We start from the raw sequence: 18,578 nt of genomic DNA on the forward strand, positions 1-18,578 counted from the left end.
TTCCAAAATAAAAGACTATGACAGATTCTACGACTGGTTGCAGATCCATTGTGATAATAGTGGCGCCGTGGCTCGGGCTAGGGAGCCATCTTTGCACCATAAGACAAGACATACTGAACGCAAATATAAACTCATTCGACATCATGTCGAAGCAGGTTTAGTGAAAGTACGCAAATTTCACACGGATCTGAATTTGTCACACCCGATGACGAAGCCTCTACCACGAGCAAAGCATGAGCAGCACCAGATAGCCATTGGTGTTAAGGAAGTCATGTAACTAGATTATGAGTCTAGTGCTAGTGAGAGTCTGTAGGAGATATGCCCTAGAGTTAGTAATAACACTTACTTTGTATCTCCTGTTTTGTAATGCATGTTTATGATCCATGCTATAACTGCAATGATTCTCGAGTCTACAATATCCACGAGGCTCGGAGGGAAACTTATCTGCACGTGTGGTATAATAAACGGTAAATTGTATTACTAGTCATGTCTCTATGATTAGCTCAAGTATTGCATGATGATCCTGTTTTCCTAGACATGGACATGCCTATGCCGGCAATTTTGAGGGCACAATGTTAGAAGAACTTCTGTGTTGAATCGACCTGCATCGATGTTATGCTATGAGATACTTTCATCACAAGTTAATGGTTAATAACACATAGATAGTTAACGTTTGCATACTTCCTTAGACCATGAGAGTATCAAGTTCCTTCCTACTTGTTTCATGAACTTTGGGGTTTGTTAAACGTCATCTGTACAAGGGTGGCTATTATGGCGGCTTGGGGTTCACGGAAAAGTATGACAAGTAACTTGGTAGCTTAAGATTGGGATTTGCACCTCCGATGATGGAGATATATTCTTGGGCCCTCTAGGTGTTACGGTATCCATAATCATCTGGCCAGACAAAATGTGATTTGATCACAGGGATGCCGAAACACGGGAACGAGTAAGGAGAACAAAACCGGTAACGAGGTAAATTGCATAGTGGACAAGTTGTTGACCCATGGGGGATGCCGACAAGTCTCACGTCGGGTATTTTGTATCATATCGCGAAGCAACAGGAATATCACAAGGCAAACTAATGGATCACTTGAATATTAATTCGTGTGGGTCAATATGGGTGTCCACGGCTCCGATGTTGATCATTGATCGAAAAGTGTTCCACTCATGTCTATACTTCACCGAACCTATAGGGTCACACGCTTAAGAGTCATCTATCTGCTCCATACTAGACAAGGAGCGTGAGAGAAAATCACCGGAAAAGTTGCGGGGCCAATGGAAGAGTTCTCAAGAGGGAACACCGGAAGAGTTTCTGTAACTCCGTAAAGTTGTTTCGGAGTAAACCATTAAGTTAAATTGGTTGTGGCACACGTCTGGAAATTATTGGAGGGTACAAGAATTGTTCTGGTAAATTCTGAGATTCTTCACACACAAAACCGGAAATGTTCCGGACTGTCGGAACCACTTTGGTTGCTTTTCATAGATGAAAATCACTGATTTGAAAATGTTTCCGAACATGTCCAAAATTGGTTTAGTGGGTACTGGAATTATTCTAGGACCCATAAAAAGATTTTTGGATTTTTCGGTGACGAAAAATTGGTTTAGTGAATAGTGAAAAACACTGATTGGTTGCTTTTGGGAAAATATATAAACGGAATCTTCCCAAAAGATCTTGAGGGGATGACATGGAAGGATAAAGGCAACTATTTGCTTTCCCTTTATGCCCTTGTGAAGGACCACTTCATGGGTTTTTTGGGTATTTCAAGTGCCAACCCAACCCTTTAGTTTTCCAATAAATAGAGGTGGAGATGCACTCTCTATAGTCACTATTTCTCACATAATAATGCCATGCATGATCTGGCCTTCTCTCTCCCTCCTAGCGAAATAGTTTCGTAGAACCGAAAGGTTGTCTGGGTTTCGGTAGGAAATAGATCTGGACGGCGAATCCCTGTCGGATAGTTGACACCGTATGTGTGCAACCCCATAGAGATGTCGTAGTTTCGATCTTTTACCCGAGTGGTTGTTTGAGGTTCCTCCCGAAGGGCTGTCCGATTTTCTGTTCGAGCTTCGAGGGTCTTCCCGGAGGGCTTTCCGTGACATCGTCCGAGGGACTGTCCGACCGCATCCCAAAGGGCTGGCCGACCAGGGAGAACATCCTCGCGGTTGGGAGGTTGTAAATCCTATCTACGGCGATCTGTACCACTGATATTCATCGCCTCTACTTCCGTTCTGCTACAAGTCGACAATGATTAGATCAATCCTTGTATGCATCTCCTTAGTGATCCTCGGTGTGCTCACAGTATTGATTTTTTTTGTTTTCTGTAGGGGGGTTTCTTGAAAAGATAAAGAGCTAGTTCAGGGGTACTACAAAGATATATGTTAGTGACTCCGTAACAGCAGACCTTCCCTTGCAACGGCACCAGAAGAATGATGCTAGCACTCTCCGGCAATCGAAACTAGAATAATGTTGTTGACGGTCCACCAGCGTGTGGGATCGTAGCAGTTTTCGAGGGTAGAGTATTCAACCCAAATTTGTTGGTACGCCTATAGGAGGTGACAGGATACTCTCAAGTATTAGCAGCTGAATATGTCAGATTCAACCACACCTGAAAGATTAGTATCTGCAAGCAAAGTAGTAACAACAAAGTAGTATGATAACAACGGTGTCAGAAACATTCTGTTGACACGGCAGACTATTTCTAACGATTGTATCAATGGCGCCAAGTTGCCTCATTGACAGAAATTGTCAGTTCCCGTCAACGACCAACAAACCAAAATTATAGCACGTAGCAGCAGTCTAACGCGCAATAGCAGCGGCAAGGAAAAGCAGTAGTGACAGCAGTAGGAAGTAGCAACAGTAGTAGCAGAGCAAGACAAGTAACAGCAGTAGCAATAGTAGTAACAGCAGCAGAGCAAGACAAGTAACAACAATAGCAATAGTAGTAACAGCAGCAGAGCAAGACAAGTAACAACAACAACAACAACAACAATTACAGCAACAGTAGGACAAACTCGTAGGCAATGGGTCGGTGATTTGTTGGGATGATATTCATCATGCAACAGTTATAACACGGAGAGATATGTGGCTAGCTCCCGTTCGTCAATATGATGTAGGCATGCATTCCGTGTGTCGTCATACGTGCTTAGGGAAAAAACATGCATGACATCTATTGTCCATCCCTCCCGTGGCAGCGGGGTCCAAAAGGAAACTACGGGATATTAAGGTTCTCCTTTTAATAAAGAACCGGACCAACGCATTAGCACTTGGGTGAACACATGAACTCCTGAAACTATGGTCACCACCGGGAGTAGTTCCAATTATTGTCACTCTAGGGTTGCCGGATCATAAGACATAGTAGGTAACAACAACTTGCAAGATCGGATCTAAAACACACATATATTGGTGAAAACATAATAATTTCAGATCTGAAATCATGGCACTCAGGCCCTAGTGACAAGCATTAAGCATGGCAAAGTAGTAGCAACATCAATCTCAGAACATAGTGGATACTAGGGATCAATCCCCATCAAAACTAACTCGATTACATGATAGATCTCATCCTACTCATCACCGCCCAGCGAGCCTACGAATAGATTACTCACGAACGACGAAGAGCTTCATGGAATTGGAGAGGGAAGAAGGTTGATGATGACGATGGCGACGATTTCCCCTCTCCGGAGCCCAAAACGGACTCCAGATCTGCCCTCCAGATGTAGAACAGGTTGTGGCGGCACCTCTGTATCACAAACGTGACGAAATCTTCTATTTTTATTTTTTCTGGGACAAAAGGGATCTTATAGAGCTGAGATTGGGGGCGACTGAGCCGTGTGGCCCCCACAAGCTTGCCCACCGCCACCAAGGGGGGTGGCGGAGGCAGGGCTTGTGGCCCACTGGCCCACCCCCTCAGGTGGATCTTCGCGCAGGTATTTTTCATATTTTCCCAAAATGATCTCCGTAAATGTTCAGGACGTTTGGAGAACTTTGATTTCTGCACAAAAATAACACCAAGGCAATTCTGCTGAAAACAGTGTCAGTCCAGGTTAGTTCCATTCAAATCATGCAAATTAGAGTCCAAAACAAGGGCAAAAGAGTTTGGAAAAGTAGATACGATGGAGACGTATCAACTCCCCCAAGCTTAAAACCTTGCTTGTCCTCAAGCAACTCAGTTGACAAACTGAGAGAGAAAGAAAAACTTTGACAAATTCTATTTGATCTTGTTGTTGCAACTATGTCTAACTCATAACCAGAATTTCAGTAAGATCACAAGTTAACCACATAAGCAAGTGACACAAAGGTCTCATGGTAAACTAATATCAATGGCATAATCAGCTAACGAGCAAATAATAATGAGTTTCAAATACCAACACTTCAATCAAAACAAGTATCTCGCTAGCTATTTATGAGACCGCAAAACATAAATGCAGAGCACTTTCAAAGATCAGCGGATGACTAAACATTGTAATTCATAGCAACGAAGATCCAGTCATAGTCATACTCAATAGCAATCAAAAGAAAAGCATAAAAATGATAGAGGTGCTCTCTAATTGGTGCTTATATAAGAGGAGGATGACTCGACAGGAAAATAAATAGACAGGCCCTTCGCAGAGGGAAGCATTGATTTGCAGAGGTGCCATAACTCAAGCTTTTAAAACAGAGATAATAATTTTGGGTGGCATGCTTTCATTGTCAACGCAATGACCGAGAGTTCTCAATATCTTCCATGCTACTCATGCTATAGGCGATTCCCAAACAGAAAAGTAAAGTTTTAACTCCCCCACCACCAATCAATGACACTCCACGGCTAGCCGAATCCTCGGGTACCGTCCATACTAACATCAATCCGGGGGGAGTCTTGTTTTACAGTTATTTTTTCGATTTAGTGGAACTGGGCATTCCAATTACCGTCCCCTTTCTCCTGAATGAGAGTGAATAAACACATGTCGAGGATAACACTCCTAGCATGGAAGATACCAATAGCCCCCTGTCACCACATGAGCAGTTCGGGCATTCAAAACATATTATTTCTTGAAGGTTTAGAGAGTGGCAAATGCAAATTTACTTGGAACGGCAGGTAGATACCGCAAATAGGTAGGTATGGTGGACTCTCATGGAAAAACTTTTGGTTTTATGGAAGTGGATGGACAAGAAGTATTCCGCTTAGTACAAGTGAAGGCTAGCAAAAGACTGGGAAGCGACCAACTAGAGAGCGACAACAGTCATCAAGATGCAATGAGTTTGACTAACATTGAATGCAAGCATGAACAGGATATAAATCACCATGAACATGAACATCATAGAGGCTATGTTGATTTTGTTTCAACTACATTCATGAACATGCGCCAAGTCAAGCCACTTGAAACATTCAAAGGAGAATACCATCCTATCATACTACATCATAGTCATCTCAAAATCTATGTTAGCATTCAAGACAAACTATTATAAGCTCTCAGCTAATTAAGCATGGCATCAGAAACTATGATCTCTAAGTTGTCATTGCAAACATGGTTCTCTCACAACAAAAGTGAATCTAGGTCGATAAGCTAGTCATATTTACAAAAACAAAATAGATAGAGTTAATACCAGCTTTTCCAGTCTCAGTCACTTCATCATATATCATCATTGTTGCCTTTCATTTGCATGATCGAACGACGTGAACGATAATAAGCACATTGGACTAAGCTGAATCTGCAGGCAAACACAAAGGAGAAGACAAAGTAATATGGCTCTTTGAAAGCTAAACAGGTAAGCTTGCAAGAACCAATAAACATTGTAACCAATATCTTCTACCTTGACACAAAGAAAAAGAAAACTATTTACACGGGAAAGCTCCCAACAAGCAAAATCTTTTCGGGTTTTCTCAAAAGGACACAAAACAAGAAAACAAGAAAACGAAAATAAAATAGCTTGGATAATACAGTGGCAAAGTGTAAACACCGGCTAACAAAGTGAAAGCATAAGCATGAATGTAAGGTCGGTGAGAACACATAGTCCCCCAAGCTTAGGCTTTTGGCCTAGCTTGGTCTACTCCCATGGATGGTCCTGGCGAAACCCAAAATCATAATGGGTGTTATACGGGAGTGCTGCATCCACTGCCTGAATAGCTGCCTCACGAAGTCGAGCAGCCGTCGCCTCCCTCTCATACTCTTCTGCCTCTCCTATGGTTATGTAGTATCTTCGTTTTACCTGAAAGTCAAAGAAAGCAGGAGCAGGAAGGGTAATATGGAAAACACGCTGCCAGTTAAATATCAAGCGGTATAGGAGGTATCCATGATCTCTCTCAAGGAACTGGTAGCGTGTTAGAGTGACACGATCAAGGTAGGCTGTACGGAGAGGAGGGTCTTCTGGACGGATGGATACTCCAAGAAAATTTGCCAAGCGTGTAGCGTAAACTCCACCAAAGAAATCCCCCTCACTGGCGTATTTATTCAGCCTCCTTGCTATTATAACTCCCATATTGAAACTCCTGTCACATGTTACTGCACTCTTAAGGATACTAAGGTCGGAAGCGCATAGGTGACAATGTGCACCCTTGCCGTTAATGCACCTACCTATGAATAGGGCAAGGTAGTGCAAGGCAGGGAAATGGATGCTTCCTAAGGTGGCTTGCGTGATATCTCTGGTTTCTCCAACAGTTATACTGGAGACAAAGTCTGTGACCGAATACTTAGAAGGATCATTAATACTACCCCCATCGGGTATCTTGCAAATCCTATTGAAATCGTCCAAATCCATGGTATAGGATTTATCGTACAGATCAAACAGTATGGATGAGTCACGACCAACTGAAAATTTAAATGTACTGTTCACATTTATCTGAGAGGAATTCTTCTAACCCGGCATTGCGGACAAGTGTATCAAACTCATCCTTGAAACCTGCTTCGATCATGAACTCATCAGAAGGCCATTCACATGGTTGTACCGGTGCGTCCCTTAGTTGAAAAGGTTCGGGCTCCCGAAAAGAGAGACGGGGACCCTTCTTACTTGAGGAACCACCATGAAACTTCCTCCTGAACATAATTTCCTTTTGCTGAAGTTTTTTGAAGTTCAAGAGAAAAGTGAATGAAGACCATCCATACCTTGTAGCAACTACTCCTACTAGTGCCTAGAGACCGTATCACGTGCTAAAACTACTTGGGACCTGCTAAAATCAACCTTTCAAGCTCAAGAATAGGGTCACTAAGGTAGCTAGAATACGCGAAAGATAAAGCACTAGAGCAAAAACTTATTGGACCAATGGTGGAGTCACTTACCAAGGAGTAATTTCCCCAAAATGGTTCAAGGGATGGTGCTTTGAGCAAGGAGATCGAAAATCACAGCCAAATGAGCAAGAACACGGGTTTGAGCTGCGAAACAAATTTTTATGGAGGTGGAAGAAGAGGTTGGGAGCTGGAATGAGTGGAGGGGGTCCCTGTGGGCCCCACGAGCTTGCCCTCCGCCACCTGGGGGTGGCGGTGGCATGGCTTGTGGCCCACTGGTCTGGCCCCGAGGCCAACTCTCAGGCCCAGTAATTTTCAAAAATTCCAGAAAAAATCATACTAGATTTTCAGGGCCATCGGAGAACTTTTATTTTCGAGGTATTTTTCTCCGGGACGCTTAAACAGAAAGCAGGAAAAACTAAACTAATCTATCATTTTTCTTCTAAGCAACAAAAAATGAAAGCTTAAAACAGAGGTATGTGACTCTTTGATTCATCTATTTCATGGTCATCGAAAGAAATCCGTCAATGGGGTTGATCAAATCCTTATGACAAAACCTTCTCGAATCGCAAGAGAGAATGGAGAATTTTCGAATAGCCACTAAGTCACCTCAATGGGGATATGTATCTCCCCAACAAGCAAATCATACTTCATCTTGACACGAGGAATAGGGCATTCAAAGCTCCCAATGAGAATCGATGAAGTCTTTTCGATAGCATTGATGCAATGTACTTGATATCGTTTCTTCGGAAAGTGCACCATGTGCTCATTACCGTTGACATGGAAAGTCACATTGCCTTTGTTGCAATCTATAACAGCCCCTGCAGTGTTTAAAAAGGGTCTTCCGAGGAAGACAGCCATGGCATCGTCCTTGGGAATATCGAAGATAACAAAGTTTGTTAAGATAGTGGTGTTAGCAACCACAACAGGCACATCCTCGCAAATGCCGATAGGGAAAGCAGTTGATTTGTCGGCTATTCGCAGAGAAATTTCAGTGGGTGTCAACTTATCCAATTCAAGTCTACGATAAAGAGAGAGCGGCATAACACTAACACCGTCTCCAAGGTCACATAAGGCAGTTCTTACGTAGTTTCTTTTAATGGAGCAAGGTATAGTGGGCACTCCGGGATCACCATGTTTCTTAGGAGTTCCACCCTTGAAAGTGTAATTGGCAAGTATGGTGGAGATCTCAAGATCTGGTATCTTCCGTTTATTAGTCACGATATCTTTCATGTACTTGGCATACGGAGACATCTTGAGCATATCAGTTAACCACATCTGCAGAAAGATGGGTCTTATCATCTCAACGAAGCGCTCAAAATCCCCATCATCCTTTTTCTTGGATGGCTTAGGAGGAAAGGGCATAGATCTCTGAACCCATGGCTCCCTTTCTTTACCATGCTTCCTAGAAGTGAAGTCATTCTTGTCGTATTTCTTAGGTTGTGGGTTATCAGGATTAACCGTATGTTCAATCTCCACATCCTCATCATTGCTAGGTTGAGCATTATTATGAACATCACTTTCCATATTGTCATCAGGTTCATGTTCATCACCAGATTGTGTTTCCGCATGAGACGCAGAAATATCATTAGGTTCTTCAGGTGTGATAGTATTTGGTGAACTGGCATGTAGGTTTCCATCATCCTTCTTCTTCTCCTTAGGATGACTTGGTGTATCAGCATTGATTCCTTGAGAATGTTGATCAATTCTCTTAGGATGACCTTTAGGATACAAAGGTTCCTGAGTCATTTTTCCTCCTCTACTAATGACTCTGACAGAGTTGTCATTTAATTCATTGAGCAGACCATTCTGAGCTTTAAGTACTTATTCTACCTGAGTATTAATCATAGAGGCATGTTTACTCAGAAGCTTCAGATCATTGACATTTCTGTCTACACAAACACTTAAATGGCTAAGCATACGAGTACTTTGTTCCAAATGTCTGCTAACATAATCATTGAAACTCTATTGTTTGGTAACAAAGTTGTCAAATTCATCAAAGCATAGGCTAGCAGGTTTGTCAAAAGGAATATCACTCTCATCAAACCTACGCAGAGAATTCACTTATACTACCTGTATCGGGTTATCGAGACCATGGATCTCTTAGATAGGTGGTAGAATTTTGACATCTTCAGATCTAATGCCTTTCTCTTGCATAGATTTCTTGGCTTCTTTCATATCTTCAGGACTGAGGAATAGAATACCTCTTTTTTCGGAGTTGGCTTAGGAGGTGGTTCGGGAATAGTCCAAGCATTATCGTTGATCAAGATGTTATTCAGTAGAGTCTTAGCTTGTTCTACAGTTCGTTCCCTAAAAACACAACCGGCACAACTATCTAGGTGGTCTCTAGAGGCATCAGTAAGTCCGTTATAGAAGATATCAAGTATCTCATTCTTCTTAAGAGGGTGATCAGGCAAAGCATTCTGTAGCTGGATGAGCCTCCCCCAAGCTTGTGGAAGACTCTCTTCTTGGAGTTGAGCAAAGTTGTATATTTCCTGCAAGGCAGCTTGCTTCTTATGGGCAGGGAAATATTTCTCACAAAAGTAATAGACCATATCCTGGGGACTACTCATACATCCAGGAGCAAGAGAGATGAACCAGGCTTTAGAGTCATCCTTTAGAGAGAAAGGAAACAACTTAAGGATATAGTAGTGACGGATCTTCTCCTCATTAGTGAAAAGTGTGGCTATATCGTGTAGTTTGGCAAGATGGGCTACGACCGTCTCAGACTCATAACCGTGAAAAGGATCAGATTCGACTAGAGAGATTATCTGAGGGTCGACAGAGAATTGATAATCCTTATCGATGATAAAGATAGGTGAAGTGGCAAACTTCGGGTCGTATTTCATCCTAGCTTTTAAAGATTTTTCCGTCCACTTGACAAGTAATTTCTCAGCGTCATAGGCATCCTTACACGCAAGAAAATCCTCAGCTATCTCTCCCTCCATAACATAACCCTCAGGTATATCAGGCAATTCGTATCTAGGAGAGCTAGATCTAGCAGGAGCAAAAGTAGGTTCTATCTCAATAGTATCGGCAGTATGAGAAGCATCACGAGCATTGGCAGTAACTCTAGCAATATGAGCATCAAGGAATACCCCTAGTGGAACATCAGGCAAAATAGCATCTCTCGCATCATCAGGCGAAGCAGTATCAAGCATAGCATCTCTAGCAATATCAGGCATAGCATCACGCATAGTATCAAGCATTGTATCATCAGGCATGGTATCAAGCATAGCATCTCTAGCAGTAGCATCATAAGCATCATCAAGCACAGGCGACATATCAAGATTTCTAGCAGGAGGTGATGTCACAAACTTACTCATAACTGAAGGTGAATCAAGTGCAGAGCTAGATGGCAATTCCTTACCTCCCCTCATAGTTGAGGGCAAGACTTTGGTCTTCGAATCCTTCAGATTCTTCATAGTGATCAGCAGATATAAATCCCAAGTAACTCAGAGAATATAGCAATACCTCCCCGACAACGGCGCCAGAAAAATGCTGACTCCGTAACAGCAGACCTTCCCTTGCAATGACACCAGAAGAATGCTGCTAGCACTCTCCGGCAATTGAAACTAGAAGAATGTTGTTGACCCAAATTTGTTGGTACACCTATAGGAGGTGAGAGGATACTCTCAAGTATTAGCAGCTGAATATGTCAGATTCAACCACACCGGAAAGATTAGTTTCTGCAAGCAAAGTAGTAACAACAAAGTAGTATGATAACAACAGTGTCAGAAATGATCGGTTGACACGGCAGACTATTTCTAACGATTGTACCAATGGCGCCAAGTTGCCTCATTGATGGAAATTGTTCGTTCCCGTCAAAGACCAGCGAACCAAAATTATAGCAGGTAGCAGCAGTGTAACGAGCAATAGCAGCGGCAAGGAAAAGCAGTAGTGACAGCAGTAGCAAGTAGCAACAGTAGCAGCAGAGCAAGACAAGTAACAGCAGCAACAACAGTAGTAACAGTAGCAGAGCAAGACAAGTAACAACAGTAGCAACAGTAGTAACAGCAGCAGAGCAAGACAAGTAGCATCAGCAGCAACAGTAGTAATAGCAGCAGTAGGACAAACTCGTAGGCAATGGGTAGGTGATTTGTTTAGATGATATTCATCATGCAACAGTTATAACACGGAGAGATATGTGGCTAGATCCCGTTCATCAATGTGATGTAGGCATGCATTCTGTGTGTCGTCGTACGTGCTTAGGGCAAAGAACTTGCATGACATCTATTGTCCATCCCTCCCGTGGCAGCGGGGTCCAAAAGGAAACTATGGGATATTAAGGTTCTCCTTTTAATAAAGAACCGGACCAATGCATTAGCACTTGGTGAACACATGAACTCCTCAAACCATGGTCATCACCGGGAGTGGTTCCGGTTATTGTCACTCTGGGGTTTCCGGATCATAACACATAGTAGGTAACTACAACTTGCAAGATCGGATCTAAAACACACATATATTGGTGACAACATAATAATTTCAGATCTGAAATCATGGCACTCGGGCCCTAGTGACAAGCATTAAGCATGGCAAAGTAGTAGCAACATCAATCTCAGAACATAGTGGATACTAGGGATTAATCACCATCAAAACTAACTCGATTACATGGTAGATCTCATCCTACTCATCACCACCCAGCGAGCCTACGAATAGATTACTCACGAACGACGAAGAGCTTCATGGAATTGGAGAGGGAAGAAGGTTGATGATGAAGATGGCGACGATTTCCCCTCTCTGGAGCCCAAAACGGACTCCAGATCTGCCCTCGAGATGAAGAACAGGTTGTGGCGGCGCCTCCATATCGCAAACGCGACGAAATCTTCTCTTTTTATTTTTCTGGGACGAAAGGGAACTTATAGAGCTGAGATTGGGGGCGGCAGAGCCGTGTGGGCCCCACAAGCTTGCCCACCGCCACCAGGGGGTGGCGGAGGCAGGTCTTGTGGCCCACTGGCCCACCCCCTCAGGTGGATCTTCGCGCAGGTATTTTTCATATTTTCCAAAAATGATCTCCGTAAATTTTCAGGACGTTTGGAGAACTTTGATTTCTGCACAAAAATAACACCAAGGCAATTCCGCTGAAAGCAGCGTCAGTCCAGGTTAGTTCCATTCAAATCATGCAAATTAGAGTCCAAAACAAGGGCAAAAGAGTTTGGAAAAGTAGATACGGTGGAGACGTATCAGTTACCAAGTTGCTAAATCTACTGGTGACATAAATGTACACACGTAGTGGACATGGCATAAGAAAGCACATCCTCAGGATGAGGAACATGGCAGCTAAGCTTAACCCCGTGGATTCAGACTTGGAGATCAAACACGCGCTCCTTGTTCACCTGGTTATGGCTTCACTACCAAAAGAGTTTGAGACTTTCGTTGTCAACTACAACATGTCACCTGAAAAATGGGTCATTGAAAAGAGTATAGCCACGTGTGTACTAGAAGAAGAAAGACTTAAAACCTCACATGGTGGTTCTCTCAACTATGTGATGGATAACAAGAAGAGGAACTACAATCAAAATAGCAATGGTTCCCCTTCAAAGGCACATGGAAAAGCTCCCACGCAATATCAGTATAAGCTGTGGGGACCCTGACTTATGAGTCGAGATCGCCGAATGAATGTGCTCAGTGATCCCAGAGATCAATGCTGACCGAACACACAGATACTGAATAATAAGAGTCTTACATCCAAGTACTGAATTATTACATCACGTGACCGAATGGTCAAGTTCACAAGGTAGGGCCTATAATGCCAAATCACACTGATACAACTAGTAGCGGAAATCGTAGGGCTAAGCGGGGTCCCATGCCATCATCCTACACCAACAGGCATTCTGACTGGGAAGCGTCCTAGTTCGCAGGGGCGTCTGCGAAGACGTACTCATATCCAAACTCCAGTCCTTCCATGTCAGGTCAATAATATAACCAGTGGCAAGCCAATGAGTACTTTTGAATGTACTCGCAAACAACCCATGATATGAACAATGCAAGTGAAGGATAACAATAACATGCTTCTTTGGTGGATATCTTCTTGATGGCAAATAAACATGATCATAGCTATCCATCATAAGTAAACTACTTTTGAAGAACAGGTTACAAATATCAATATATCTGTCAAGGGCAGAACCATCCGAGTTCACCCTCTATGCCAAGTCACCAAACTTGGTCATATCCTTACTTTCATAATAACTCCTTTTTTCACAACTCACACCCACACTTGGTTTATGTGGAAACGACTGGACGTAGTTTAAGCAACACTACCTAACTGTCCTTGACCGTGGACATGGCTATTTTAATAGTTTTACACTCTGCAGAGGTAGTACGCTGGATCCACGAGATCCGGGAAACATGCCCGAGGTAAGTACCCGATCAATGCCTTTCCCCTGATGATACTAGAGAAAGAGGTCCACTCGATTGGTACCCAGACCATATGTTGTATGTCTTACGAGCACCGGCTCTGGACAGTATCAACCATGCGGGGACCAACGGTGTGCCTGGAACATGTAAAAACGGCATACTCGCCCTACCTGGCACGACCCCATCACGAAAGTGACCACACATCACTCCCGCCACTAGTAATGTTGCTCTTTGCTAGGACCGATCAGAGTAATTAACATAGCCCCGTCCCATAAAGGGCTAACGTGGTCGTACATGTAAGTTTGGGACGATCGACACATCATAAATCTAATCCCGTTTCCGAAACCATACCGACATAAATACCCGATGCACCACTTCACCAAAAGTGGCCACCTAACTGATCATCACCCTTGGGCATTAGTGCCACCCGACGGGGTTTTCATAAACCTTTGATTTATGCCAACAACATGCTCATGCTACTGCTATTCTATCTTTACGTGTCAACAAGATATTAGCATGACCCTCATAGGTGGTAGGATTAAGCTCAATGCATTTGCTCCCGAGGAGCCATCGGTAACATCACTTGAATGATTTACCGGTACTTATGATCATATGCAACGGAAATATTTGCTACACTAGCATGCAATATAACATGTGTCAGTCATGGTCAAAGGGCTGCTTGCCTTGGTCAGCTAGGTATCCAGGGTCTTCGAGGTCTTCCGCTCCGATTCCTTCGTAACATGGGTTTTCTATCGTCGTATAAAGATAAAATAATAAGTAGCTCACTCTCAAACAAATCACAAAGTCATTTTAAAAATGTTGGTTATTTCTAATAAATCCACGTTGTTATTATAAAAAAATTGCTTCTGTTTTTAATGATGAAATATTTTTAAAATCAACTAAACATAAGCAAAACTATTCCAAATTAATCCTTTTTATTATTACAAAACAGAATAGTTGCTGCAAAAATTCAAACAATGGTTCTATTTAATACTACACATTTTTAGAAGATTAAAAGTGGAAAAGTCATATTTTTACACTAGTTAAATATTTTTATAAAAATCTTTGAAAAACAAGTTTTTAAATAAAAGAAAAAGGGCTACAGCCCCTGGCCTGGCTTGGCCTGAGATTGGGCCGGCCCAATGGCCCGCCAGCTAGTCTGCCCAGGCGCGGGCCCCGTCAGGTTTGAACCTGAAGCGCGGGACACTCCGATCAGCGGCTGCGGGTAGCGAGGGAGAGAGATGGGCTACCGACAAGTGGGGCACACCTGTCGGGGTCGCGTCCTACTGTTGGAATTATGCCCTAGAGGCAATAATAAATATAGTTATTATTATAATTCCTGTATCAAGATAATCGTTTATTATCCAGCTATAATTATATTGAATGAAGACTTATATACATGTGCGGATACATAGACAAAACAATGTCCCTAGCAAGCCTCTAGTTGGCTAGCCAGTTGATCAAAGATAGTCAGGGTCTTCTGACTATGTACAAGGTGTTGTTGCTTGATAACTGGATCACGTCATTAGGAGAATCACGTGATGGACTAGACCCAAACTAATAGACGTAGCATGTTGATCGTGTCATTTTGTTGCTACTGTTTTCTGCGTGTCAAGTATTTGTTCCTATGACCATGAGATCATATAACTCACTGACACCGGAGGAATACTTTGTGTGTATCAAATGTCGCAACGTAACTGGGTGACTATAAATATGCTCTACAGGTATCTCCGAAGGTGTTCGTTGAGTTAGTATGGATCGAGACTGGGATTTGTCACTCCGTGTGATGGAGAGGTATCTCGGGGCCCACTCGGTAATACAACATCACACACAAGCCTTGCAAGCAATGTGACTTAGTGTAAGTTGCGGGATCTTGTATTACGAACGAGTAAAGAGACTTGCCGGTAAACGAGATTGAAATAGGTGTGCGGATACTCACGATCGAATCTCGGGCAAGTAACATACCGACGGACAAAGGGAATGACATACGGGATTATATGAATCCTTGGCACTAAGGTTCAAACGATAAGATCTTTGTAGAATATGTAGGATCCAATATGGGCATCTAGGTCCCGCTATTGGATATTGACCGAGGAGTCTCTCGGGTCATGTCTACATAGTTCTCGAACCCGCAGGGTCTGCACACTTAAGGTTCGACATTGTTTTATGCGTATTTGAGTTATATGGTTGGTTACTGAATGTTGTTCGGAGTCCCAGATGAGATCACGGACGTCACGAGGGTTTCCGGAATGGTCCGGAAACGAAGATTGATATATAGGATGACCTCATTTGATTACCAGAAGGTTATCGGAGTTACCGGGAATGTACCGGGAATGACGAATGGGTTCCGGGAATTCACCGGGGGGGGGGGGGGGGGCAACCCACCCCGGGGATGCCCATAGGCCTTGGGGGTGGCGCACCAGCCCTTAGTGGGCTGGTGGGACAGCCCAAGAAGGCCCAATGCGCCATAGGAAGAAAATCAAAGAGAAAAGAGAAAAAAAGAGGAGGTGGGAAATGGGGGAAGGACTCCTCCTTCCAAACCTAGTTGGACTCGGTTTGGAAGGGGAGGGTTGCCCCCCTTGGCTCGGCCAACCCCCTTGGGTGTCCTAGGACCCCAAGGCAAGGCTCCCCCTCCTCCCCCTATATATACGGAGGTTTTAGGGCTGATTTGAGACAACTTTGCCACGGCAGCGCGACCACATATCTCCACGGTTTTACCTCTAGATCGCGTTTTTGCGGAGCTCGGGCGGAGCCCTGCCGAGATAAGATCATCACCAACCTCTGGAGCACCCTCATGTTGCCGGAGAACTCTTCTACCTCTCCGTTTCTCTTGCTGGATCAAGAAGGCCGAGATCATCGTCGAGCTGTACGTGTGCTGAACGCGGAGGTGCCGTCCGTTCGGCACTAGATCGTGGGACTGATAGCGGGACGGTTCGCGGGGTGGATCGAGGGACGTGAGGACGTTCCACTACATCAACCGCGTTCACTAACGCTTCTGCTGTACGGTCTACATGGGTACGTAGATCAAACATCCCCTCTCGTAGATGGACATCACCATGATAGGTCTTCATGCGCGTAAGAAATTTTTTGTTTCCCATGCGACGTTCCCCAACAGTGGATCATGAGCTAGGTTCATGCGTAGATGTCTTCTCGAGTAGAACACAAAGTTTTTGTGGGCGGTGATGTGCGTTTTGCTGCCCTCCTTAGTCTTTTCATGATTCCGCGGTATTGTTGGATTGAAGCGGCTTGGACCGACATTACTCGTACGCTTACGGGAGACTGGTTTCATCGCTACGAGTAACCCCATTGCTCAAAGATGACTGGCAAGTGTCAGTTTCTCCAACTTTAGTTGAATCGGATTTGACCGAGCAGGTCCTTGGATGAGGTTAAATAGCAACTCATATATCTCCGTTGTGGTGTTTGCATAAGTAAGATGCGATCCTACTAGATACCCATGGTCACCACGTAAAACATGCAACAACAAAATTAGAGGACGTCTAACTTGTTTTTGCAGGGTATGCTTGTGATGTGATATGGCCAAAGATGTGATGTGATATATTGGATGTATGAGATGATCATGTTGTAATAGATAATATTGACTTGCACGTCGATGGTACGGCAACCGGCAGGAGCCATAGGGTTGTCTTTAAACTAACGTTTGTGCTTGCAGATGCGTTTACTATTTTGCTAGGATGTAGCTTTAGTAGTAATAGCATGAGTAGCACATAAACCCCGATGGTGACGCATTGATGGAGATCATGGTGTGGCGCCGGTGACAAGAAGATCGTGCCGGTGCTTTGGTGATGGAGATCAAGGAGCACGTGATGATGGCCATATCATGTCACTTATGAATTGCATGTGATGTTAATCCTTTTATGCACCTTATTTTGCTTAGAACGACGGTAGCATTATGAGGTGATCTCTCACTAAAATTTGAAGACGAAATTGTGTTCTCCCCGACTCTGCACCGTTGCCACAGTTCGTCGTTTCGAGACACCACGTGATGATCGGGTGTGATAGACTCAACGTTCACATACAACGGGTGCAAAACAGTTGCGCACGCGGAACACTCGGGTTAAGCTTGACGAGCCTAGCATGTGCAGACATGGCCTCGAAACACATGAGACCGAAAGGTCGATCATGAATCGTATAGATGATATGATTAGCATAGGGATGCTTACCTCTGAAACTATACTCAACTCACGTGATGATCAGACTTGAGCTAGTGTAAGTGGATCATGAACCACTCAAATGACTAGAGATATGTACTTTTTGAGTGGGAGTTTAGAGAGTAATTTGATTAAGTTAAACTCTAATTCTCTTGAACATAGTCTAAGTCCACTTTGAATATATTTGTGTTGTAGATCATGGCTCACGCGACAGTCACCCTGAATTTAATACGTTCCTAGAGAAATCTAAGTTGAAAGATGATGGAACCAACTTTGTAGATTGGGCTCGTAATCTTAAGCTAATCTTACAAGCTGGGAAGAAGGATTATGTCCTTAATGCTGCGCTAGGAGATGAACCACCGCTACAGCTGACCAGGATGTTAAGAATGCTTAGTTAGCACGTAAGGAGGACTACTCAGTAGTTCAATGTGCAGTCTTGTATGGCTTAGAACCGGGACTTCAACGTCACTTTGAGCGTCATGGATCATTTGAGATGTTCCACGAGTTGAAGTTTATCTTTCAGAAGAACGCCCGGATTGAGAGGTATGAGACCTCCGATAAATTCTATGCTTGCAAGATGGAGGAGAACTCGTGTGTCAGTGAACATGTGCTCAAAATGTCTGGGTACTCAAACCGTCTAGCTGAGCTGGGGATTGAACTCCCGCAAGAAGCTATCACTGACAGAATCCTTGAATCACTGCCGCCAAGCTATAAAGGCTTTGTGTTGAACTACAACATGCAAGGGATGAACAAGTCTCCCGGCGAGTTGTTTGCGATGCTGAAAGTCGCAGAGTCTGAACTCTGTAAAGAGCATCAAGTGTTGATGGTGAATAAGACCACTAGTTTCAAGAGAAA

The sequence above is a fragment of the Hordeum vulgare genome, chromosome 1H, assembly GCF_904849725.1.
Source record: "Hordeum vulgare subsp. vulgare chromosome 1H, MorexV3_pseudomolecules_assembly, whole genome shotgun sequence".
In the NCBI taxonomy this organism is placed as follows: Eukaryota; Viridiplantae; Streptophyta; class Magnoliopsida; order Poales; family Poaceae; genus Hordeum; species Hordeum vulgare.